This window comes from Lytechinus variegatus, chromosome 18 (genome assembly GCF_018143015.1).
Source record: "Lytechinus variegatus isolate NC3 chromosome 18, Lvar_3.0, whole genome shotgun sequence".
Lineage (NCBI taxonomy): Eukaryota > Metazoa > Echinodermata > Echinoidea > Temnopleuroida > Toxopneustidae > Lytechinus > Lytechinus variegatus.
The window spans coordinates 3,415,072-3,442,120 of NC_054757.1; the positions used below are offsets into that span (position 1 = coordinate 3,415,072).

At 35.9% G+C, this 27,049-nt stretch overlaps 1 long non-coding RNA gene and 1 pseudogene across 1 annotated transcript; one reads left to right on the forward strand and one right to left on the reverse strand.

The window, feature by feature from the left end:
- The first annotated feature begins 5,172 nt into the window (after positions 1-5,172).
- LOC121431866 lies at positions 5,173-6,671 on the forward strand. The gene is made up of 2 exons (XR_005972165.1): positions 5,173-5,660; positions 5,920-6,671. It is a non-coding gene; the product is annotated as an uncharacterized LOC121431866 (long non-coding RNA).
- Positions 6,672-6,808: 137 nt separating this feature from the next.
- The window catches only part of LOC121431865, a 45,241-nt pseudogene continuing 25,000 nt past the window's right edge, over positions 6,809-27,049 (reverse strand).

Genomic DNA, 27,049 nt, shown 5'->3' on the forward strand with positions numbered 1-27,049 from the left:
ATGACAATAGTGGTGATGATTGCAATCACGTCAACGATGTTGTCTATTACGATGATTATGGCGACACTGCTGACAAGAAAGTTCGAGTTCAAGACTTTGGTAAACTAATTGAAAATAATGTGGTACAAAATGACAAAAACTTCAATGTTATGGAAGATTGATAAAAAAAACCCCTCATTATTGGGACTACCTTTGTCTCAGAACAATTATGAAATCTTCAACAACAAAAAAACAAAAGAGTAGTACTGGAAGATACACTTTCACCAAAGATCTTTATTTCAAGACACCAGCGTGCAATACAGCATATGAATACTATACTATAAAACACCAGAATGTAATATGACATAAATATTATACAGATATTGACTGATGGGGTGTGTAATATAAACATTCTTTGGACCGCCGGATTTGTATTTTCCCGAAGCGCGCGCAGCGCTGAGGGAAAATATCACGAGGGAAAATAGAAATCCTTTAGGCGGTCCAAACAATTTTTTTTTACACATCCCATTAGTCAATATCTGTTATATTAGATAGCCTCTAATGATGAAGATAAAGTTAGGCCTAACGATGCGTGCAGCCTGTTTTTTGTGACATTCACAGTGATTGATTGAACTGGTATATATCTAACGTTAGATCTATAGATATCTAAGTAACGTTAGTCTAACGCAGTGAATGACCTTTTTCTAATCTAATCAACATTGTTTGTTTAGGCCTAGCCCTAGATCTAAATCTTAGTTCGAGTCCAGGTCCAGGACCAAAGGCAGGCCGATAATGCATGGTAACATCTAATACACAAGAGGGCGCCATACACGTAGAAAAATATATTCATGGACCGGTTGGTCAATATATTCATCGAAGATGGACCGGCTGGGGAAATACATTGATTTCAATCATATCACGTGACGCACTATGGACCAATCGCGCTTGGCTATCTGTCTTGGCCATCTAATATTAGTCTATATAAAAACACCAGAATGTAATATGACTTAACATACGTCTATATAATCTATTCCAAAACACCAGAACACAATATAGTCTATTAAAAACACCAGAATGTAATATGACATAATATAGTCTATTAAAGAACACCAGAATGTAATTTGACATAATATAGTCTATTCAAAAACACCATCTGCAATATGACATAATAGAACACCATAATGTATAGTATAGTATAGTGTATTTCAGAACACCAGAATGTAATATGACATAATATAATCCATTTCAAAACACCAGCATGTAATATGACATAATATAGTCTATTTAAAAACACCAGCATGTTATATGACATAATATAGTCTATTTAAAAACACCAGCATGTAATATGACATAATATAGACTTTTTCAGAACACCAGAATGTAAAAACATCTAAAAAAAATATATATAGATTATTTGAAATACCAGCAATCTAATGAAACCAATTTAATAACCTGAAAAAAGAAGCGATTAATATATTGCACAACAATAACTGGACCAAAAATAATTGTGCAGCCAATAGAAGGAAAACAAACCAGACAATAGTATGACATACAATAATACAATTCTACAAAATAATGCACCAAGCAAGATTTATTAACACAAATATATTTCAGCCAACCTGTACACTCCCTCCAAATGAGAGGAATACAAAATAAAACACCCTGTAAACGAATATATATGCAATCAAAGTTCCAATTTACTGTGCTACCTGTCATATAAATATCAAAATATATAATCGAGATAAGATTACACCTGCTGCTAGGAGACCAAGAGAAAAAATCCTTAAAAAGAAAAATAAAAAGTAGAATATAACCAAAAAATCTATACTCTTATTCTGTAATTTTCAAATGGCCTTTGGTCTACACACCTCAATGCGACGATAAAAAAGTGAGGTAGGCTTTATACGTGCATCGCAAACTGAAATACATGTACCACAAAATAAAAGATATATATATATTGCGCTTCCATTGCTGTAAGGCAGAATTTTTGCCATAAGCAAAACTGAAATTGAACCCAAGCTTAACCCTTATCCTAATGATCATAATTCAGAATAAAAAAAGTTGGAGTGCCTCTGCATTACCTGCATTGCCTGCATCACGCGATTCAATATAGTAGCAGTGCTGACTTTGAAAATGACTATGAAGTAATCACAAAAACCACCATTCATATAATATGGTACTACGTTCATTGACCCTATATAATATTTGACCTTGATCAAGTGACCTACGACTTGTGCAAGATGAGCAATGATACTGGATTACCCCTTTGTCCACACTTCATTAACTATATCCATAAACTTCCAAACTTATGATGGTAATTCAACAATTACAAAGACCTTAAATGACCTTCAACCTTGGTCATGTGACCCGAAGCTCACACAGGATGTTCAGTGATACTTGATTACTCTTATGTCCAAGTTATAAAGAACTAGGTCCATATATGGGAAATATGATTATTACCCATATCAGACATCTGGGGCCTGTTTCATAAAGAGTTACAACTGTTGTAACTTTGCCATTATGGAAACTACTATAAAAACCTTGATTTTGATTGGCTGCTGAGCCTTGTTACCGTGGTAGTTGCCCATGACAAAAAACTTCCATTCGGGACACTATACCCAAGTTTCCTTTCTCATCAATTCTCTTCTCCAAGTATGACAAACCGTGTAACATGCCCAAAGCAAGCAATTTAAGTATCAAAACACCCGTTTCTTGACATCGGTCCGAAGAAAAAGAGCCCGGCATATACAGTCACAGCAGGGGGCCACACACGATGGGATGCATGCGCAGCGCTGAGCTCGGTTTCTGCAAAACATGCCGTCATTTTTATTCGCTTACTTTCCTTATTTCGAGGTCGATTTTCTTCGTTCGAAATTGAAAATGGACTAACATTGGATTACTGAATACACTATGCCTTTGAAAACGTGATTTAATATCAAATACAATAATTTCATTCTGAAGGTCCTACTACAGGCAGAGAAGTCTTACGTAATAGCACAGCTGTTGTTCATCTTTTGGTCCTTTGCTCAACGCTCATATACTGGCCTGTGGAGGTCAAATTACCGTAAGACAGCGGGGATTACCCCTGGATTGCCTGGCCAAGCATGGGTGATAAGGGCTTGGAAATGATATTTGGGAGATCCAAACGAAAAATGGGGTATAACACCGCAGTTTGCAATCTGAACTGCGGTCTTTATCCAAAGGGGGGTTTGACGTAATGCATAATGGCAAAGTTACAACAGTTGCAAGTCCTTTATGAAATGGGCCCCTGAGCTGGTAATTTTCAAAACTGTATTGGCCTAGTTGTAATGATTTTGCTGTGTCTCGGCGTGCAAAGACAATTCTAAATTATACCTTTGTATTTTCTGTGGCCTCGCATCCGGACATCTGAGTATACATAGAAAGAGATGCACATCATATTGATCAATGCAGCAATAATATGTCATTAGATAAACCAACCATAGATATATGTATTTTATTCTAAATAACCTTCAGCAAATGAAAATCTGACATTTCAGCAGTAATTTACATATCTATATGTATAATAACAAATTTGAAATAAATACAATGAAATAAAATATGATACACAATTAATGATTACTTCCAGTTAGCCTTGGAAACAGAAATTATTGAAATACTAGTTTCAATGGCAAAGATCAGATAAAAAGAAATTATTGATCGATTTACCTAACTTTTTAGAATATTTTAACATTTTCCTTCTTCAGGCAAAAATACACCCCCCCCCAAAAAAAAATAGAGTCTTTGGAAACAATTTAACCTTAGTATATACAGTAGTAAAGATGGTATGAAAATGTTACATAATAATGCTATAAAAGTTACAAACAATATTAAACAAGCCTCAGTTAACTTGGCAGTGCATATGATAATGATGAAAAACATTGCTAAACTAGTACTTGTCTTCACCATAACTATTAACTACAACCCATTCAGCCTTGTTGCATTCAGTGGAACAAAATACTTGTATGACAATGATACAGAAGCCTTCTGCTACCCTACCGTACAAACAGAAATGCATATATGAAAATAGCACAAGATATTACGTAAACCATTGCTTACAACTCATTTAAAGGACATTCAGCGGTACATATTGACAACGGTGCAGAGATTTTTAACATACAAAGACCTATTTAACCTTTGGTATATACAGGAATGTGTATTAACAATGAAATAGAAGATTGCCGATCTCTTTGGATACATACAAAAGTACACAATATGAAAGTGATACGACAGATCAATAAAACTGTGGCTGAATCAGCAAAATACTGCTTTCAAGATGTTGATTAAAGATATAGCACAAGCTTTCTGAGGTGCAATTACATGAAATTGAATTCAAATTATTCAGGCAACCCACTTTACTGTCAGCAAGCTAGATTTCCCAGTCGGGGAAGGCGGGGTAAGTTGAGCATAGGGGCAAGTTGAGCCACCAGCCCCAGGCCAATAATGAATGAGTCAGACATTGTGGTGGTGTCATGTATTGATGACCCATAGCATAACCCCTAACCCCACCACATTATTTTCCACTTTGAAACAAAAAGTAGTTTTTAGAGGGAAAAGTATGAATTTCAGCCAAAAAAGTAAAAAAGAGTGTGAAATAGATAAGTACTTTATTCACACACACGTCTTTAAATATAGTAAAGACATGATAACAACATTGTTAGTCCAGGTATGGATCTTCATTCTTGTCATAGTCTTTTATATGATAGATGCATAATAAATGTGTGGATACAAAATTATCGCACTAAGTTCGGACTGGGGTAAGTTGAGCCAAACAGCATGGGGCAAGTTGAGCCATGGTAATTCTTATGGTAATGTATCTTAAAAAATAAACAAACCATAAAATTCGATTGAAATGCAGGTTGAAAGGAGCAAATTTACATGACTGCTCTTTTCCTTTTACATGTTAGTATTTATAGAGAATTAGCAAGTGAAAAGACTTTAAACAAAAAATTGACATGCTGGTTCTCCCCCCATACATTTTGTACGTAGTTTTTGTGGCTCAACTTACCCCAGACGGTGGCACAACTTACCCCATATATGGGGCAAGTTGAGCCATTTGACATCGGTTTTTTCAAAGGTCACGATGACTTTCAGTGTGGGAGTAGAAAGTTATATGTAGGTGAAAAACATTTCCCAAGAATCAAATTTAAAGGCAAGGTTCTTATTTCTACAATAGTACTAGTCATATCATTTCTAACATGCAAAATGCAAAAAGTGTCACAACTTACCCCGCCTTCCCCTATATATCACAAATTAATATCTAATCCGTTTCTCATTAAGTTTTTATGCTATGACATTCTCACAGCAAACTGAGTTTCAGAATTCACAGTAACTGCCATCCTGTATAAACATCAGTTACAGGAGTGGGAACAAAATCAGACGAATTGTGTTCGCTAAACTTGATCAATAAATACAACTTTGATAAGTGATTGCGATTTCATCATGGACAATGATTCAAGCTAAATGACCTCCAAAAGGCTAGCAAACTGCTGGCCGTAAAAGCAATTGTTATTTCATAATGTGTTCTGCCTTTTGTGCCTTTGAATTTTCAGTTATGCAAATCTTACAATGATACATAAGTTTACCTGTTCAGTTATGCAAATCTTACAATGATACATAAGTTTACCCAGTTCATTTATGCAAATCTATTTATGATACATAAGGTCGACCTATTCAGTTATGAAAATCTATATATGACACAGAAGTTCACCCTGTTCAGTTTTGATAAGTGATTGTTATTTCATCATAGACATTGATTCAAGGTAAATGACTTCCGAGAGGCTAGCAAACTAATAATGAAAGCAAGTGATATTTCATATGTATTCCGCCTTTTGTGCCTTTGGATTTTCAGTTATGCAAGTCTTACAATGATACATAAAGTTCACCAGTTCAGTTATGCAAATCTAACAATGACAACAAAAGTTCACCCTATTCAGTTACGCAAATCTATTTATGACACATAAGTTTGCCCTGCTCAGTTATGTACATCTTACAATGATACATAAGTTCACCCGGTTCAGTTATGCAAATCTTACAATGATACATAAGTTCACCCAGTTCATTTATGCAAACCTATTGATGATACATAAGTTCACCATGTTCAGTTATGCAAATCTTACAATTATACATTAGTTTACAATGTTCAGTTATGCAAAAGTATTTATGATACATAAGTTCACCCGGTTCAGTTATGCAAATATTTCAATGATACATAAGTTCTCCCTATTCAGTTATGCAAATCTTACAATGATACATAAGTTCACCCGGTTCAGTTATGCAAATCTTACAATGATACATAAGTTCACCCAGTTCATTTATGCAAACCTATTGATGATACATAAGTTCACCATGTTCAGTTATGCAAATCTTACAATTATACATTAGTTTACAATGTTCAGTTATGCAAAAGTATTTATGATACATAAGTTCACCCTGTTCAGTTATGCTAATCTATACAATGAAAACATAAATTCTCCCTATTCAGTTATGCAAATCTTACAATGATACATAAGTTCACCCGGTTCAGTAATGCAAATATTACAATGATACATAAGTTCTCCCTATTCAGTTATGGAAATCTTACAATGATACATAAGTTCACCCTGTTCAGTTATGCAAATCTTACAATGATACATAAGTTCTCCCTATTCAGTTATGCAAATCTTACAATGATACATAAGTTCACCCGGTTCAGTTATGCAAATATTACAATGATACATAAGTTCACCCAGTTCATTTATGCAAACCTATTTATGATACATAAGTTCACCATGTTCAGTTATGCAAAAGTATTTATGATACATAAGTTTACCCTATTCAGTTATGCAAATCTTACAATGATACATAACTTTACCCTGTTAACTTTGGTATAATAAGAATTGCATGGTAATTGTCAAGAAGATCCCATCACACTTGACCAAGTATACTTTGGTGTGGTGCAGAAAACTAATAAAAAAACTTGTCTTTAAGTACTCAATGACTTGATCCCAGACCTAAATTTTGTTAACGTCTGATTATTTGACCCCTGACCTACTTGCGTTTTGGTGACAAATAATGAATGAGCTTACCCAAGATCTGATTTCGGTCCTCAAAACAGTTCTCACCTTGTGCTACAGTACCCTAAAATGACCTCTCAACCTGGACCTACATGTATCTGTGTTTGGGTACCCTAAGATGACCTCTCAACCTATTTGTGTTTGGGTACCGTTAGAAGACCTCTAAACCCTGACCTTTTTTGTGGTTGGGATTTCTAAGATGACCTCTTTACTTTGACCTATTTGTGTTTGGGTACCGTAAGATGACCTCTGAACCTTGGTCTATTTGTGTTTGGGTACCCTTAGATAACCTCTTATCCTTGACCTATTTGTGTTTAGGTACCCTGAGTAGAAATATGTAAGAGAGAGTAAACAGTATGATCATGATGCAAGATAGAGCTACATGATTCTGCCATAGATCCCATTCAGATATTGATATATCCAAGTCAGACAAGTACTCCTCTCCAGTGATACTGTCAAAGGAAAGAAAAACAAAACAAAAGGCATTAATTTAACCCAAAGTTTAACTTAAAGGACAAGACCACTCCAACAAAAAGTTTATTTGAATGAAATGAAAAAATAAACAAGCATAGTACTGACAGTTTCATCAAAATGGGATAAAAGATAGGAAAGTTATGACACTTAGTTATTATTGTCAAATGTGTAAAAAAAATGAAACATTGTGTAATTCAAACAATTAAAAAAAATTGAAATAGTGAGGAACATCATCAACTGTCTCATTTGCATTTGACTGAGTTGTGCATATAACTGTTTTGTCAGAAATAAGCTAAACTTTAGAATATCATAACTTTCTTATTTTAGATCTGATTTTGATGAAACTTTGAGCATTATGCTTGTTAGCTTTTCTCTTTTGATTCAAATCAACATTTTCCTGGGGTGGACTTGACCTTTAAAATCTGGTCTAAAATTGTGGTTTAACTATTGATAGCCAATTGTGACACATATCAATTGGTACGGGTTCAATTTACTAGCTCAATTTCTCACTCAAAAAATAATTGTTTGAGAATGATAACTAGCATAGTTTTATTTACCATTAAAGAATGGGAAAAAAACATAGGAAATATAGGCCTACAATGTAAAAAAAATGAAATTTTGACATTTTCAGCTTCCCATAAGTTTGGCTCAGAGTTAGACATGGCTTGACCTAAATTAGACTGGTGAGCTGATATTCACCCCCCCCTTTCAACATTTTCTTGATAAACATGTAGAGGTTAAATAAAAAAAAATCAATTTGGGGCAAAGAATGTTATATGGAGCAAAATGACTTACCAACTATCTGTTATATTGCTTCGACAGAATGTCAAGCCTTTGAATTCATTGATACTCAAAGCCTGAAATATCATAAGAACAATGATAACAACAATAATAACTTAAGTGTATTTAAGATGATGACAAGGATAATACTATTTATCATGATGGTGGTTATGATAATGCCGATGATTGAGTGGTGTTGGGCGGCGATGATGATAATGGTGCCGATGGTGATGAGGATGATGATGATAATGATAATAATGAAAATGATAATGAAGATGATAGTAGTGATGATGATGATGATAGTAATGATGAAGATGATAAAATATTTGTGCTATCATGACGAATTTGAGATCAACAAATGTCATGCCCCTTCATCCCATTGCTTTGTCACGAGGAGCTGGAAAATATTTAGGTGTCGTTTTTTCCCGAAAAATCTTCACATTTTAGACAAATTAGAAATAAAAACTCGACAAAAACATTTCATATTTGTGCTAGTTACTTCTCAACACAAACATTTCAGGGGAGCGTTTCATCAACATTTTTGTCCGACAAGTTGTCAGATCTGACAACTTTCCCTGATTCTGATTGGCTGACAGGTACTGTTCCTATGGTAATTGTCGGATAAAATCCTTTCATGAAACGCTCCCCAAATTACAATTTTTGTTCAGTGGTGACATATGATAGAAAATGTAATATAAATCATAGATATGACATTTATATATTTCTAGGAAACAATGTTTTAAAATATAATAACAATAGAATACATTTAGCACAAATGTTAATTTTTATTCTTCAAAGAAAATTCCACCTGAAATATACTTTGATCCCAACGGCATCCCAATCATGGAAAAGAGCTTAATATGCTCATTCATTTGATACCAAGCGAATAAATTTCACTGAATTCCATGGGTGTATCCAAATTTGTCTTGGTAGTATTAATATTTCTGAAAATATAATCAATTTTATGATGTTTGGAAAGCGAACACAGTTCACTGAATTCCATGCATGTATGTAAACTGTTGGCCTAAACTGTATGTCACTTACATTGACAGAGTATCTGATGATACTGAAATATTTCACCCATTCCAGCCAATCGGGTATAGAAGATGTATTAACAACAACACCTGCAAACACCTAATAAGGAATTAACAAACAAAGAAATTAAAGGCAGTTTTGACTGGAACATGTTTAACGAGATACAGTGAACTACAAATCTTCTCCCTGGTCCATTTCATAAACTTTGTAATAAGAACAATTTTGAAATAACAGTTAAAAGCTACTGAAATCCTTCAATCTGATTGGCTGATAGTAAATTTGTATAGAAATTTGAATTTGCTATTATAACAAGTCTTTTTTTTAACAGGACCAAGGTGGGTGTTTCATAAAGCTGTTCGAAAGTTAAGAGCGACTTTAAGAACGACTGGTGAACCTTTTATATGCGCTAAATAATCATAAAGGAAGAATTAATGGTGAATGTCATTTACCACAAGAAAAGTTAACCAGTCATTCTTAAAGTCACTCTTAACTTACTCACAACTTTATGAAATGGCCCCAGGTGTTTTAAAAAGTCAGACTTAATTTCGCATTGACCTAATCAAATTTTGACCAATTATGAACTTTCCAAGGTAAATGCTTGATAAGAAGAATCGTAATCTGAAGATCATAATTTAACTTTAGATAGTGCAGAATTAAATGACTGAAAATCTGATGTTATTCCAATTGTTTGTAGAGTAGTTTACTTTGCCAAGATCAGAACCAGCATGCCTCTCTTGATATTCATCCAAAAAGATAGCAGTAAGGATACTAAGGAATATTTCTTAGATACCTTTTCAGCATTTAAGATACATGTATCCTTGAGTAGTGGTAGAGCTTATTACAAGGAATGAATAACATTGCATATTCTTGCTTGTACGGTAAGGTCCCCTAAGTCTATGCAGGGCCCCTCGTCTGCGCATACACATGCAATATGTAGAAAGATATTCATTAAAAATCTGACTCAAAATAATGGAAAAATTATGAATTTCTGGCATTTCATGTGACGGCCTCAAATGCATCCTTTTTAAATCAAAATTCCTGAATCGTCTGCAAAGTGAATGGGTGCACAGAAACGGGGCACCATTGTTTTGTTCAATATGAAAATGACTGGCCGAGGTTTTTCCAAGAAAATCATACATTTCTCCCAAATTTTTATGTGACGTTTGGCATGCTTTATACTCATAAGAATATAAGGAACATTATCAACTGAAAATTTTCTTGAAATTAAAGAAAAATCATGATTAATATTTATCTAAATTGTTAGACCCCCTTTAATATGGCAATATTCGCCATGTGATAAGCCATGCCAAAACCAACAATATGGACTTTTCGCATTTACTACGGGGAAACTCTCCAACGCACCAATTCCTATGAAAATGCAAGTCAAATCACAATGGAGAGTTGAGAAGCTTTTGTCGTAGTTGGTGGACCGAGACAGCATTGGAATCTCTTGACTCTGGACGATGACATATTTGCAATTGTTCATCCGTTGCAATCATTCCACCAACTTTTGACAAAAGCGTCTCAGCTCTCTATTGTGATTAATTGCATTTTCAAAGGCACTGATGCGTCGTAGAGAGTTTCACCACAGTAAATACAAAAATGACATACACTGTATTAAGTCGACGGGGAAGATTCTCTGTATAAAACAGCCCAAAGAGTAATTTGGTTTTCAAAACTACAATTTATCAAATTAGCTTATATGAAAGAATAGTTCTGTTTCTTCATATTGTCAAAAATTCCAAGTTGTAAAGTTAAATGCAAGACAAGATACACATGTAAAGGTTTGCTCAACACCACAATATTTGGACTGCTTTGAAGTTTTCCAAGATTGCAATGTGCACAATTTTAGCAAGATTCTATAGATAGTAAGTGTACTTACAAACATGATGATATTTGATGCAGCTACCAGACTGAGACCCACACTCACAATGCCAACCTTGATTGAGATAAGAAAGACCAAGGCAGTCCCACAGAATGTAACCAGTATCAATGTCAAGAGAAAGATGAAGAATGCACCGGCCTCGGCTCGAAATCCTGAAAAAAAAAATGTTAAGGAGCCATTTGGAAAAAAAATCACAAGGGCAATCGTAGAGCCTTGTGGCCCAGTGGATTAGTCTTCTGACTTTGAAACAGAGGGTCGTGGGTTCGAATCCCAGCCATGGCGTAATTTCCTTCGGCAAGAAATTTATCCACATTGTGCTGCACTTGACCCAGGTGAGGTGAATGGGTACCCGGTAGGATTTGTTCCTTGAACGCTTTAGCGCCTATTAATATGGCAACTTAGCTACAGCAGGGGTAAAAATATGATACCACGAATCAAAGCGCAGTTGAGTATATGCACACTAACTGCGCTATATAAATTGACATATTATCATTATCATAATATTGCCCTTCACCCCACGGTGGCCTCCTCCATTGAATAGTGGATACCAAACATGTCAAAAAATATACAAGTTAAAAGGGTATCTATTCCAGGACATGGCACATTACATACCTTATGTTAAAAAAGGGGGTCAAAATCATTGAAATGCAGAAAAAAAGGTACACTTTTCGGTAGCAAGTACTTGCATGATAGGGTCCGATATGTGAGGATACAACATAAGTAGAATACATTTTTGAAAGGGTATACTTTTTACACCAACATTAGATGTTTCGGGCTCGGGTTACCCCCGATCCGATTTACTACTACTGATATATCCCTGATACTCGATCCTTGCAAGTGAAATGCCCAGGAAGGTTAAAAATATACACGCTGGGATTGAGTAGAACAGCTCAGTAAATTTTATCAGAATGAGATAATTCAAGTAAATTGAGGAGTATGTCGCCTGACATGAAAATTGGGAATAGGTATCACAGAACAAAGAGAAAGATGGTGTCTGAATTCAGAATAAAAAATAAACATACAAGTTGAATTTCACAGTGGTATAAAATGAAAAAAATGATAATATAGGATTTGTATAGCGCACATGTCCACCTTGCTAGGTGATCCAAGGTGCTCCTCTATTACCCCGGCTAAGCTAGTCTACCGATTCTGTTGAGCACAATGTTTTGAGGAATTTCTTCCTGCCGGTACCCATTTGCCTCACCTTGGACGAGTGCAGCACAGTGTGGATAAATTTCTTGCTGAAGGAACTCACGCCATGGCTAGGATTTGAACCCACGACCCTCTGTTTGAAAGGCGAGAGTCAGAACCACTAGTCTATGACGCGCCCAAAAAAAATATACTTGAGTCACATAATCACGAATTAAATTGTTATCAATTACATAATAATTCATAATCAACTTAATTAATAATAAGTTGTATACAAATTTTACAATTCAATGTCATGCACTCTCGGAAAATTTGATGTTGCCAGATACTTCATGAGGATTGAGTTTTACAATATTTAGCAGAGGTTTCAATATTTAGAAGAGAATGTTCAAATACTGGAATTGGTTGTTTAATATACAATTAATGCACATTTATGAGTGTGTTATGACGATGCAGCACACTCGAGGGTATTTACAATTATGCGAAAGCAAGAGGCGCTTGCGCCGAGTGCTTTTGCATAATATTGTGAATGCCCGAGAGTTGCTCGCATCGTCACTAACATCACGAATCATAAAATGTGCATTGTTTTATAAAACGGGTCGGCAAAATGATTTTTTTTCATGGAAATCTTGTTCAAATCCCTCCAACTTGTGTACGATCGCACAGACAAAGAGATCACAAGACTGTCAATTATGACATCACAGGCGTATCTACTATGCGCGCCTAAGTAAGCGCGTCAAAATCCTAGCCAGCCTCTTTTACTGAAGGCGTATCAGTTTTTACGTGCTATTGGAACTAATGCTGCACAAAAAATGCACAGTGCTGCACGAAAAATGCACGACTGGAAGGTTGCGCATAATTAAAGCATGAACACGTGACTTGAATACGCACTCACCATTGGCTACATCCTTGAACCCGTTTTATAAAGATTGATATTGCATGGGATAATAATAACATTGAATGATCTGAGTTGATATCTGATGAAGAAGAAAAAATCATACTGAAGTCATATCATTGCTAATAATAATAATAATATGGTCGATTTATATAGCATAGCTACTATAATTGCATAAACTTTACTGCGCTTGATACTTGGCATCATATTATTAACCCGGCTGTAGCTGAGCCGTCATATATATGCACTAACGCATTCAAGGAATAAATCCTACCCTGGGTCGAGTGCAGCACAATGAGGGTAAATTTCTTGCTGAAGGAAAGCAATCACAATAAAATATGATTGAATAATAAATTGATTCACAATCAACAAGAAACACAAAGATAGAAAGATAGATAACTTACCTATCATCCAGTAATAGATAAGGGCAAAAACTACCGTGGGAAGAATCCTCATTGGTACCAAATCACATAAGACCTTAGAGATGAAATATGAGGAAGTCCGATAGAAACCGCTTCCCGACTCATGGCTGATGGAAAACAAATACAAATTATTTTCAATAGAACAACAAATGCAGATATGAATGCCAGTTGTGGTTACAATTTCCAAAATGATTTTGAAAATAATCCAATAAAATGACCACCCACATGTCTCAATATATGAATAAAAATAATATGTGACACAGGATACTGGAAGAAGTTGTGTACTAGTTGAGAGCTTAGCAAAATAAGCATGGCATGCCAACCAAGTATCTAGGGGATGTTTCATAAAGCTGTTTGTAAGTGAAGAGTGACTTCAAGAACTCGTGAACCTTTCTTACGCATTTGAAAATTCCTTTCTTACGCTCTAAATAATCACCAATGAAAATTTCTTTCTTACACTCTAAATAATCACCAATGAACATTTAATGGTGAATATCATTTACCACTAGAAATGTTCATATTAATGGGGTGTGCAAGAAACTTGCAATCAATCACAAGTCTATTTTTGGTCCCTAAATCAATCATATGTCTTCCAGTTAATTGCAAATTAGCGATTGATTGCTAATCTGCTCCTTGAAAAAAGAAGTGTAATCCAATTTTTCCTACAGCTAACATTGATCTATCAGTTGTAAAATTGCAACAGAATATTTGCAATTGATCGCAAATGTTTTCTTGCAACACCCCCTTAGAGTTGCTCTTAACTTACGAACAGCTTTATGAAACAGCCCTCTGGTTTTTTTTCCAAACATTGATACACCTTCACACATGGTCTTTATTTAATGGCATCAGGTTAGATTTCACAATTTAACAAAGTTTGCACAAGTGGGGGCGTTGTGGTGATGACTTTCGTCTTTCAATCTGAGGGATGAGGGTTCGACTGCTAGCCATGGCATGTTTTTATATATTTCTTTTGCTCATCACAATTTGACAGTCAAATCAAAAAGGCATTGAGTCATACATGAAATGATTCTTATCTATCATTTACAGAAATATCATCAAACTTTAATAAGAATCTATCCATCTCATATCAAGTATGTCTAAATATTTACACACAGAGAACATTGATTAATAAAATATTGGAATCATGAAAAATATATATTCTACCATCTTAATAAGTTGCATTCAAGCAGCTAACAGAATCTGTTATTGATTGCACCTGGTACAGGGAGAAATGATTTTGTTCAACTCACATGAATATTTTACGTTCATCTACAAACAGTTCCAAGGCACTGATATTACTAAAGACCATGAAGATACTTGCAAAGAAGAAGGAACCAGTTCTAAACAATAAAAGACAAAGGAAACAAAAGAAAAACATCATTATTGTGATGGCCTGTACTGACCACACAGAAACGTTGTGAGCGCTACTAATGTTTTAACAGAGGCCCTGTTACAACTGGTAATGTGGCAGTGATACCTAATGATGTTACAATGCATTACTTAAACATTGAAATCAATATATTGGCCCCTATTTTGAACTCGGGCTTAAATAAACCCTGGTTTAAAGTTGTGGTTTAACTAAGGAGAGCCAATGGTAGCACAAAACCCTAACAGTACACATTCAATATATTAACTCATATGACACCCAAATTGTTCATAATTGTCTGGGAATGATAACTGAAGTATTTTCTTCATATGAAAGCGAAAGGAAACAAAAAAGTAAACATAAGAAATATACAGTATAAACAGAATTTTTGAACTCTTGGCTCCCCATAATTTTAGCACAGAGTTAGACCGTAGTGTTAGTTAAACCTGACTTCAGAATACAGGCCATTGACGTCACAATCTGGAAGATGTGACTGGGCTTACTCTAACAATGTATCTGTGCGGCTGGCACTCTGTGATTTGAGGGAAGCTTGCCATGAAAGATGTATAATCCCAGTCTGTTTTATCTGTTTCTATGGTAACTATTGGACATATGTACCTATCCACCTATCAAAATCAAGGAAAGGATCTGACATTGTTACAAAAAAAAGTCAGTCTGGGGTTTATAAGGCGTCTTCTACACTAAAAGTAGACCACGTACAATCATTCAAATTACATGTACAGACAATAATCTAATTGAAATGAATTAAAAATATAATTGTACCAAATACCTGTTTTGAGTGCCAGCTGGAAATGACGTGTCCACCTGGAAATACACCATACCCATTATTAACGCAATGAAGGACGCCATTACCAACTAGGAGGAAGAAAAGCAAACAAAAACACGGTAAAAGAACATTTTCACAGAAAACTGTTAGAACGGTTTATTAATAGAGAATAAAAACTGATGGAAAACTTCAAATGATTAAAGTGCTTGATTTTGTAGCATAGTATCTGGAAAAAAACTGATATTATCTAAAGATGTGAGTCCAATCATGATGTCACATGACTCACTATCAAAGCACACACTCTATGGGACACAAAGGCGGCGGAAGCAAGGGGCCTATCCCCCCCCCCTAAATTTTTTTGTTGATAACATTTTTTTTTTTGCTTGTCAAATTTTTTGTCTCTGTCCATCCTAAAATTTCAGGTGGACCCCCCCCCTCCATTTTTTTTGCTTGTCAAATTTTTCACCTGTGTCCATCCCAAAATTTCAGGTAGACCCCCCATAAATTTTTTTGCTTCCGCCGCCAATGATGGGACATGAAGCAATCAAATATTGCTTCAGATGCAGGAGCCATATCTTAACCTGGGTTCTTGGCCATCCATCTCTTACAACATGAGCACCCATAATGGTCCAAAGCTGTGCAGACAACCTTGTGACATCACCTACTCGTTTCTGCAGGCTTCTTCAGACTAACCCTGACTCGCCGTAGATGGGGTAGTATCGGCAGCGCGGAAGTCTGTGACAATGAGAATGTACATAGTAGAAAGTTTATGTTGTCCAGTGGCTCTGTTCATGTGAATGGCCTTCCTGATCCATCTTGTGTATTAATGTCATCTCTAGCTTGGATCTGGCTTTTTTCCAATTTATTGAGTGGTTCCTTTGGGCTACATGTTCAGCAATAGCCGACGGTTTACTCGGCCTCCTTCTTTCTTGATCCTGTGAAGTGTGCTTTGCTTAGAAGAGTCTCTGCTTCTTGTTTGCGTTCAGCCTTTCTTATCCCAAAGGTCCTTGCAGTTTCACTAACTTTCTACTACCAACACTCCCATTCTCACTAACTTCCGCGTTGCCGATACTACCCCATCTACGTCCCGTCAGCGCAAGTCCGACGCCTGCAGAAAAGAGTACGTGAAAGCTCACAAGGTAAAAACCAAATTGATTGTGGAAAGATGAAAATTTGTTTGAACTGAATTCTACCCCTGGGGTCCGTTGCAGAAAGAGTTGCGTTTAAACGCAAGTCCAAAAATCAATCGCAAATCCAAAATGCACACTGTTGATTGGTTAAAAATTAAGTTGCGCATGATTTTTAGAGTTGCGATTGATTGCAACTCTTTCTGCAACGGGCCCCTGATGAATCTCTTTATGGAAACATTTATGGTTTTCAGGGGGTATAAAAAATTCAGAAAGTATTAGGTTGAGCTTACCGGTACAACTGATACTTGAATACTCCTTCTATAATTGATAGCAGCTCTTCTAGCTACCACAGAGACCTGCAATAAAACAAACCAGACTATAGACTCACTATGCTATATGTATATATGCAAGGGAGACAATAAACAAGATATGAATATGCAGATACTTTATGTTAATCAGCACACAATCAAATTGATTTTTTATGTAAAATGTTTAAGTTTATTCAATAAAACACATCTGAAGTTTATATCCATCACACCATACTGTTTTGGGGCACATGCATTAATTTAATTTGGTGATGATTGGAACAGTGATATGCACTTTTAGGAGAAATTACTAAAACTTAACCTTATTTTAACTGGGCTATTTGACGCGCCCCCCCCCCCCCCCCCCCCCCGATCTCCGTCGCTGACTGCGCGATCACCGCGAAAATTTGCACAGGCATAGAGCCGGATGTAAACTGCAAAACTGTATAGTAAAATTTTCAAAAAATTAATTGTTTATATTTTTATTAATTAATAATGCAAATAAGCATATGAAATTTGCCCAAATTTTTTATATGTTTTTGCCTTTAACTCTATTTATATAGCTAGTAGAATGCAAATTTTTGGTGAGAATTTTTACATTTCTAACAAAAATTGCAAACATACAATCAATTTCAAATGTATTTTTTTTATTCTTATGTATTTCTTTGGTTTTTTTTTTAAATTTTGTTTTTTATTTTTCCTCCAATGAACTTTGTCGGGATCCATTTGCGATGATAAATAGCAAAAAAAAATACATCTATTTAAACTCACAAAAGTAAAAATAATCATACATTTATGCTTTTGGGCTAAAAGCACTATTTGCATTGACTTAGTGCTCGGAATCAAGTTTTCAAGCAATTTTGGGTCTTGACATGCACCAACAAAATGTTGCCGAATTTCGTAACCGCATAACCAAATGTCGCAAAGTTAGTCTAAAAAGATGCACAATACTCGAAAGTAAAAAGTCGGCGAGGGGCGTGGTCAAAAAATTTCGCGCAACGGCTTAGTGAAAACATTTGCACGCAAGCTTAGTGACGATAGGGGGGGGGGTAAAATTGACACCCCCTGTCTAATAAGGGTTAAGATAGACTTTTTTTAATATTAACCAACCTGAGTAAAAAATCCTGATGCATAATCATAGTCTGGGAGAGTGATAGTTCCAGGGTTGTTATCATGAAGTTTAATGATCTCTGCTGCTTTTGCTTCTACCTCATGAAAGAAACGAGAACTCTTATAACTCTTTGTGAGATCCACTGTAGCAGCGTTCATGTTGTCCATTTCAGTGGTGGCCACGCCTTCCTCCAGCTTAGCTTCTATAATGAGAAAGGAAGATGATTTATAATCTAGGGGTGTTTTTGCTAAGTGAAGAAGGCTCCAGTCTCTGAACCACAGTCTTTGAGACTCCCCAAAATTTATTTAAAGAACTAAATATCTTGCCTATTCAGAAAATGACTATTCTTAATTCACTAATATTTATGTATCTAATCAAAAACAAAATGATTCCTCTAAAATTTTGCAATATATTGATATTCATTCATAATCATAATGTCAATTCCTATTCAACTCGCCAGAAAAATCAATTTCATCTTCCCAAATTACGTTTAACCTCGTCATTAATATCTCTTTCCTACGATGGTATCAAATATTGAAATAATTTACATAAATCAATCCAGGAAAGTACTACTTTATCTAGATTTAAAAAACTCTGTAAAAAACAATTACTTAATGAAATATATGCTCCTTGTTTGTATGTATGTGTGGTCCTGTGTGTGTGTGTAAGGGTGTTTGTAGGTTGTGTATGTATGTAAGTATTTCTTGATCGATTATTTGTTAATCTATTCTGTTGACATTGTTTTCATAATGTATTTTATATATTTTATGTAAAGGGCCAATATTCACAAGCTTCGGCTTCATTTTGGTCCTAACCATCTCATGATATATGTTTTGTGATTGATTTTATATTGTATATTGGTGTAACAAATGAACATGAACAAATGTAACACGACCCATGGCACTTTTTCTATATCTTTTGTTGGAGCGAAGTTTTGGAATAGTTTGCCCAAGAGTATTCAAGAGAAAAGAACACGGTCTGTATTTCATAAAAATATGAAAAATCACTTGATTAATGAAGTTTGATGATTAATATGAGTTTGGAATAAAAAAAATCAAAGAAATTTGTTTAGTAGAGTAGATACATTGCACTTTGATCATTTTGGGGAATCATTCTTGACTAGCCCTTGTGCTAATTTTTGGTACAAAATCACCCATACCATTTATAATTTATGTTCATGCATATGATAAATTTTTATGGTGATTTGCTTCTTGTCAGGTGAAACTGCATCAAGACAAACCACATGATGTTACTCTTTCGTATTATAGGCTGGTATCGCATGGGGTATCATATTATGCTTTTATATAGACTATGCTCATGATACGTTATAAATTGCATTTATAGGATTCATGTTATATAAATACATTCTTGTAAATATGTATTATAAATATATTCATTCCTGTAAATATGTTAATGTTAATTAACTCAACTCAAGGTCTGGGATTCAAATCCCGCCATAGCAATCACATCCTTTGGCAAGGCATTTATCTACATTTCCACCTTGGTGTAATAAATGGGTACCCAGAAGGAAAGAATTCCTTGAATGCGGTCAAGTGCCCGATTAGGGTAACCATGCTAAAGCCAGGGTAATAGTAGGCAGCACTTAGAAATAAAGTGTTATTTTGATAATTCCATGCTGATTGTGAATATTGACACCTAATTCCATGCTGATTGTGAATATCGACACCTAATTCCATGCTGATTGTGAATATCGACACCTAATTCCATGCTGATTGTGAATATCGACACCTAATTCCATGCTGATTGTGAATATCGACACCTAATTCCATGCTGATTGTGAATATCGACACCTAATTCCATGCTGATTGTGAATATCGACACCTAACTCCATGCTGATTGTGAATATCGACACCTAATTCCATGCTGATTGTGAATATCGACGCCTAACTCCATGCTGATTGTGAATATCGACGCCTAACTCCATGCTGATTGTGAATATCGACGCCTAATTCCATGCTGATTGTGAATATCGACGCCTAATTCCATGCTGATTGTGAATATCGACGCCTAATTCCATGCTGATTGTGAATATCAACGCCTAATTCCATGCTGATTGTGAATATCGACGCCTAATTCCATGCTGATTGTGAATATTGACGCCTAATTCCATGCTGATTGTGAATATCGATGCCTAATTCCATGCTGATTGTGAATATCGACGCCTAATTCCATGCTGATTGTGAATAACGACGCCTAATTCCATGCTGATTGTGAATATCGACGCCTAATTCCATGCTGATTGTGAATATCGACGCCTAATTCCATGCTGATTGTGAATATCGACGCCTAACTCCATGCTGATTGTGAATATCGACATCTTATTCCATGCTGATTGTGAATATCGACACCTAATTCCATGCTGATTGTGAATATCAACACCTAATTCCATGCTGATTGTGAATATCGACACCTAATTCCATGCTGATTGTGAATATCGACGCCTAACTCCATGCTGATTGTGAATATCGACACATAATTCCATGCCGATTGTGAATATCGACACCTAATTCCATGCTGATTGTGAATATCGACACCTAATTCCATGCCGATTGTGAATATCGACACCTAATTCCATGCTGATTGTGAATATCGACACCTAATTCCATGCTGATTGTAAATATCAACGCCTAATTCCATGCTGATTGTGAATATCGACACCTAATTCCATGCTGATTGTGAATATCGACACCTAATTCCATGCTGATTGTGAATATCGACACATAATTCCATGCTGATTGTGAATATTGACGCCTAATTCCATGCTGATTGTGAATATTGACGCGTAATTCCATGCTGACACCTAATTCCATGCTGATTGTGAATATCGACACATAATTCCATGCTGATTGTGAATATTGACGCCTAATTCCATGCTGATTGTGAATATTGACGCCTAATTCCATGCTGATTGTGAATATCGACGCCTCATTCCATGCTGATTGTGAATATTGACGCCTAATTCCATGCTGATTGTGAATATCGACGCCTAATTCCATGCTGATTGTGAATATCGACGCCTCATTCCATGCTGATTGTGAATATTGACACCTAATTCCATGCTGATTGTAAATATCAACGCCTAATTCCATGCTGATTGTGAATATCGACACCTAATTTCATGCTGATTGTGAATATCAACGCCTAATTCCATGCTGATTGTGAATATTGACACCTAATTCCATGCTGATTGTGAATATTGACACCTAATTCCATGCTGATTGTAAATATCAACGCCTAATTCCATGCTGATTGTGAATATCGACACCTAATTCCATGCTGATTGTAAATATCAACGCCTAATTCCATGCTGATTGTGAATATCGACACATAATTCCATGCTGATTGTGAATATCGACACATAATTCCATGCTGATTGTGAATATCGACACCTAATTCCATGCTGATTGTGAATATTGACGCCTAATTCCATGCTGACACCTAATTCCATGCTGATTGTGAATATCGACACATAATTCCATGCTGATTGTGAATATTGACGCCTAATTCCATGCTGATTGTGAATATTGACGCCTAATTCCATGCTGATTGTGAATATCGACGCCTCATTCCATGCTGATTGTGAATATTGACGCCTAATTCCATGCTGATTGTGAATATCGACGCCTAATTCCATGCTGATTGTGAATATCGACGCCTCATTCCATGCTGATTGTGAATATTGACACCTAATTCCATGCTGATTGTAAATATCAACGCCTAATTCCATGCTGATTGTGAATATCGACACCTAATTTCATGCTGATTGTGAATATCAACGCCTAATTCCATGCTGATTGTGAATATTGACACCTAATTCCATGCTGATTGTGAATATTGACACCTAATTCCATGCTGATTGTAAATATCAACGCCTAATTCCATGCTGATTGTGAATATCGACACCTAATTCCATGCTGATTGTAAATATCAACGCCTAATTCCATGCTGATTGTGAATATCGACACATAATTCCATGCTGATTGTGAATATCGACACATAATTCCATGCTGATTGTGAATATCGACACCTAATTCCATGCTGATTGTGAATATCGACACCTAATTCCATGCTGATTGTGAATATCGACACCTAATTCCATGCTGATTGTGAATATTGACGCCTAATTCCATGCTGATTGTGAATATCGATGCCTAATTCCATGCTGATTGTGAATATCGACACCTAATTCCATGCTGATTGTAAATATCGACGCCTAACTCCATGCTGATTGTGAATATCGACACCTACTTCCATGCTGATTGTGAATATCGACACCTAATTCCATGCTGATTGTGAATATCGACATCTTATTCCATGCTGATTGTGAATATCGACACCTACTTAAATGCTGATTGTGAATATCGACACCTAATTCCATGCTGATTGTGAATATCGACATCTTATTCCATGCTGATTGTGAATATCGACACCTACTTCCATGCTGATTGTGAATATCGACACCTAATTCCATGCTGATTGTGAATATCGACACCTAATTCCATGCTGATTGTGAATATTGACGCCTAATTCCATGCAGATTGTGAATATCGACGCCTAATTCCATGCTGATTGTGAATATCGACGCCTAATTCCATGCTGATTGTGAATATCGATGCCTAATTCCATGCTGATTGTGAATATTGACGCCTAATTCCATGCTGATTGTGAATATCGATGCCTAATTCCATGCTGATTGTGAATATCGACGCCTAATTCCATGCTGATTGTGAATATTGACGCCTAATTCCATGCAGATTGTGAATATCGACGCCTAATTCCATGCAGATTGTGAATATCGACGCCTAATTCCATGCTGATTGTGAACATCGACGCCTAATTCCATGCTGATTGTGAATATCGACGCCTAATTGCATGCTGATTGTGAATATCGACGCCTAATTCCATGCTGATTGTGAATATCGACGCCTAATTCCATGCTGATTGTGAACATCGACGCCTAATTCCATGCTGATTGTGAATATCGACGCCTAATTCCATGCTGATTGTGAACATCGACGCCTAATTCCATGCTGATTGTGAATATCGACGCCTAATTCCATGCTGATTGTGAATATCGACGCCTAATTCCATGCTGATTGTGAATATCGACCCCTAATTCCATGCTGATTGTGAATATCGACGCCTAATTCCATGCTGATTGTGAATATCGACGCCTAATTCCATGCTGATTGTGAATATCGACGCCTAATTCCATGCAGATTGTGAATATCGACGCCTAATTCCATGCTGATTGTGAATATCGACGCCTAATTCCATGCTGATTGTGAATATCGACGCCTAATTCCATGCTGATTGTGAATATCGACCCCTAATTCCATGCTGATTGTGAATATCGACGCCTAATTCCATGCTGATTGTGAATATCGACGCCTAATTCCATGCTGATTGTGAATATCGACGCCTAATTCCATGCTGATTGTGAATATTGACGCCTAATTCCATGCTGATTGTGAATATCGACGCCTAATTCCATGCTGATTGTGAATATCGACACCTAATTCCATGCTGATTGTGAATATCGACCCCTAATTCCGTGCTGATTGTGAATATCAACGCCTAATTCCATGCTGATTGTGAATATCGACGCCTAATTCCATGCTGATTGTGAATATTGACGCCTAATTCCATGCTGATTGTGAATATCGACCCCTAATTCCATGCTGATTGTGAATATCAACGCCTAATTCCATGCTGATTGTGAATATCAACGCCATAATGTTTCAACAAGAAGGAAATCCATCTATCATCATTAAGCACTCGTTTGACCCATGGTGGATTTTATTTTTCAGACAAATTGTCTGTCATAATGATTAAGTTATGTCTTTCATGTATATTCTATCTAGGTGTTCATGAGCCATAACAGTTATTACCCTTGAACTTTAAAGAAGAGGCACCATTGACATTTCTGAAAATACTATTGTAAGTATATTGGTTAACCCATTGCACATCTGTAAGAGGTATACATCAGAGTTGTGGAAGCATTGGCATAACAATTTAATGGCAGAGTCCTGAGTCGTAATCTACTAAAATAGTTACGTATATTTGTCTTTCTTTATTAAAACAAGTTACTCATATTGCGATTGTAAATATTTCCATTGTACTTTTTATACAAATTTTGTTTGGAACTCACCGAGTTTGACGGATGAATGACTGTCGGGGTCTCGTTCTATTGAGGGCGCTGTGCTTGAGTTCTTGATAATCACATCAAGAAAGAAATCAGGTGGATTATTGTGGGCTTCACATTCCAAACCTGAAAAAAAGTGAAGAAAGGAAGTAATTGTATCTCAAATCACAACAATTACTTGGGGGTGTTTAATTGCCAGCTGAACCCTGCCCTGACAATTTCAATGATATTCTTTTGATTTGCTGAGAAGCATTATTAAAATGATAAATGAAAGAGAAAATGAATTAGAAAATGAAAATGAATAGAATATTTCACATTTCTTATAACAAAATACAAAAGAAATAGTGAGTGAGGTCATCACTCCCCTCATTTACGTACCAACCAGGATGTGCATATAACTGTTTTGTGAAATTAAGCAAAACTTTAAAATGTCATAACTTTCTTATTTTACATCCGAATTTGATCAAATTTTCAGTGTTATGCTTGTTGGATTTATCTCTTTTTATTCACATCAACTTTTTGTCGGGGTGGACTTATCCTTCAATAATAGCTCTTAGAATTCTGAGAACTTGTTGTTATTATGAGATAGGGAAAATCCTTTTGCAATGCCTGAATGGCATAAGTTGAGGACCATATCTGACCCTGAAATTTTGACTAATGATAAATTGATGTGAAAGCTTTTTTATAAAATCACACACCCCAAGACATCCCCTAATCTCCCATTCATGATATTAACCCTATCTAGGCCGGGGGGGGCCTCGGAGGCCCCCCCCCTCAACAAATTGTGCGATATTTTCACCGCGCAAAATTTTTTGACCGCGCCGCTCGCTGACTTTTTACTTTCAAGTCTTGCGCAACTTTTGAGACCAATTTTGCGTCACCCGGGTACGTGGTTCCGAAATTACGCAACATTATGTAAGTGCATGTCAGACCAAAAATTGCTCAAAAACGTGATTTCGTGTACAAAGTCAATGCAAATTGTGTTTTCAACCAAAATTCATAAATGCATGATTATTTTTAGTTTTGCTGGTCTAAATGTAATTATTTTATGCTTTTTATGATCACAGAAGAGTCCCCAACAAATTTAATTGAAAAAACAATGAAAAACAAAAGGTCAAAAAAACAGAGAAATACATAAGAAATTGCAAAAAACAATATAATACATAAGAAAATGATTTGATATCGCAATTTTTTTCATGTACACTTGCTAAGAACAGCACAAAGAGTTTCTATACCAAGAATTAGTACATTTGCAGCTTTATTAAGGGAGTTAGAGGAAAAAGTATGATTTCGCATACTAATTACGCATAAATTAGCATAATCACGTAATAGCAATTCGCATGAAATAAATTACTATACGATCTTGTAGATTATGTCCCAGGCAACCGCGTGCCAATTTTCGGCGCGATCGCGCGGTCGACGGCCGAGATCTTAGGGGGGGCCTGGGAGGCCCCCCCCCCCCGGCCATATGAACTCCCAAAATACCCCGGCCTAGATAGGGTTAAAGGACACGTCCACCCCAACAAAAGTTTGGTTTGAATAAAAAGAGATACATCGCTTGATTCCTCCAGGAACATCTATATGTGGAACTAGCATTGCATAAAACTATAGGATTCAGCCAAGTTGGTCCCTATTGTCAAATCTGTAAAAAATGAAATATTGTGTATTCTATTTTTATTCAAATCAACATTTTTCTGGGATGGACTTGACGTTTAACACAATACAAAGAAACCCCCTTTTTTACTTATTTGTGACTTTATGATAAAGGTCGAGATGAAAGAAAGAATGATTACCGATAGAAGAAAAGTAGTCAATAGAATCATCAGCTGAACCATGGTACACAGTCTCTCCCTTTGATAAGAGATGAAGCGTGTCAAAGAGTTGAAATATAGTGAACCTCGGCTGATGAATGGAGAAGATGATAGCACGCCCTCGTTTGGATAGTCTAATAGATATCAAAATAAGAGATAGCATAATTATTCCTCATCCTCCTACTTGTCATTATCATCCTCACCATCATCACAATCCTCAGCTTCATTATTATTTTCTCATCATAATCACCATCATCATCATCGTCATCCTCTTCTCCTTCATGATTATCATAACCACCATCATCATAATTATCATCATCATCATCACCATCATCATTATCATCATCATCACATCATCATCCATCATCATCATCATCACTATCATAACCATCATCACCATCATCATCGATCATCATCATCACCATCATCATCATCACTATCACCATCATCATCATCATCATCATCATCCTCCTCTTCTTCTTAATCATGGTGATTATCACCACCATCATCATTATCATCATCATCATCATCATCACCATCATCACCATCATTATCCTCATCATCATCCTCATCATCAAAACTGTCATCACTATTATCATCACCATCATCACAATTATCATCATCATCATCATCATCACCATAATTATCATCATCATCATCATCATCACTATTATCATCATC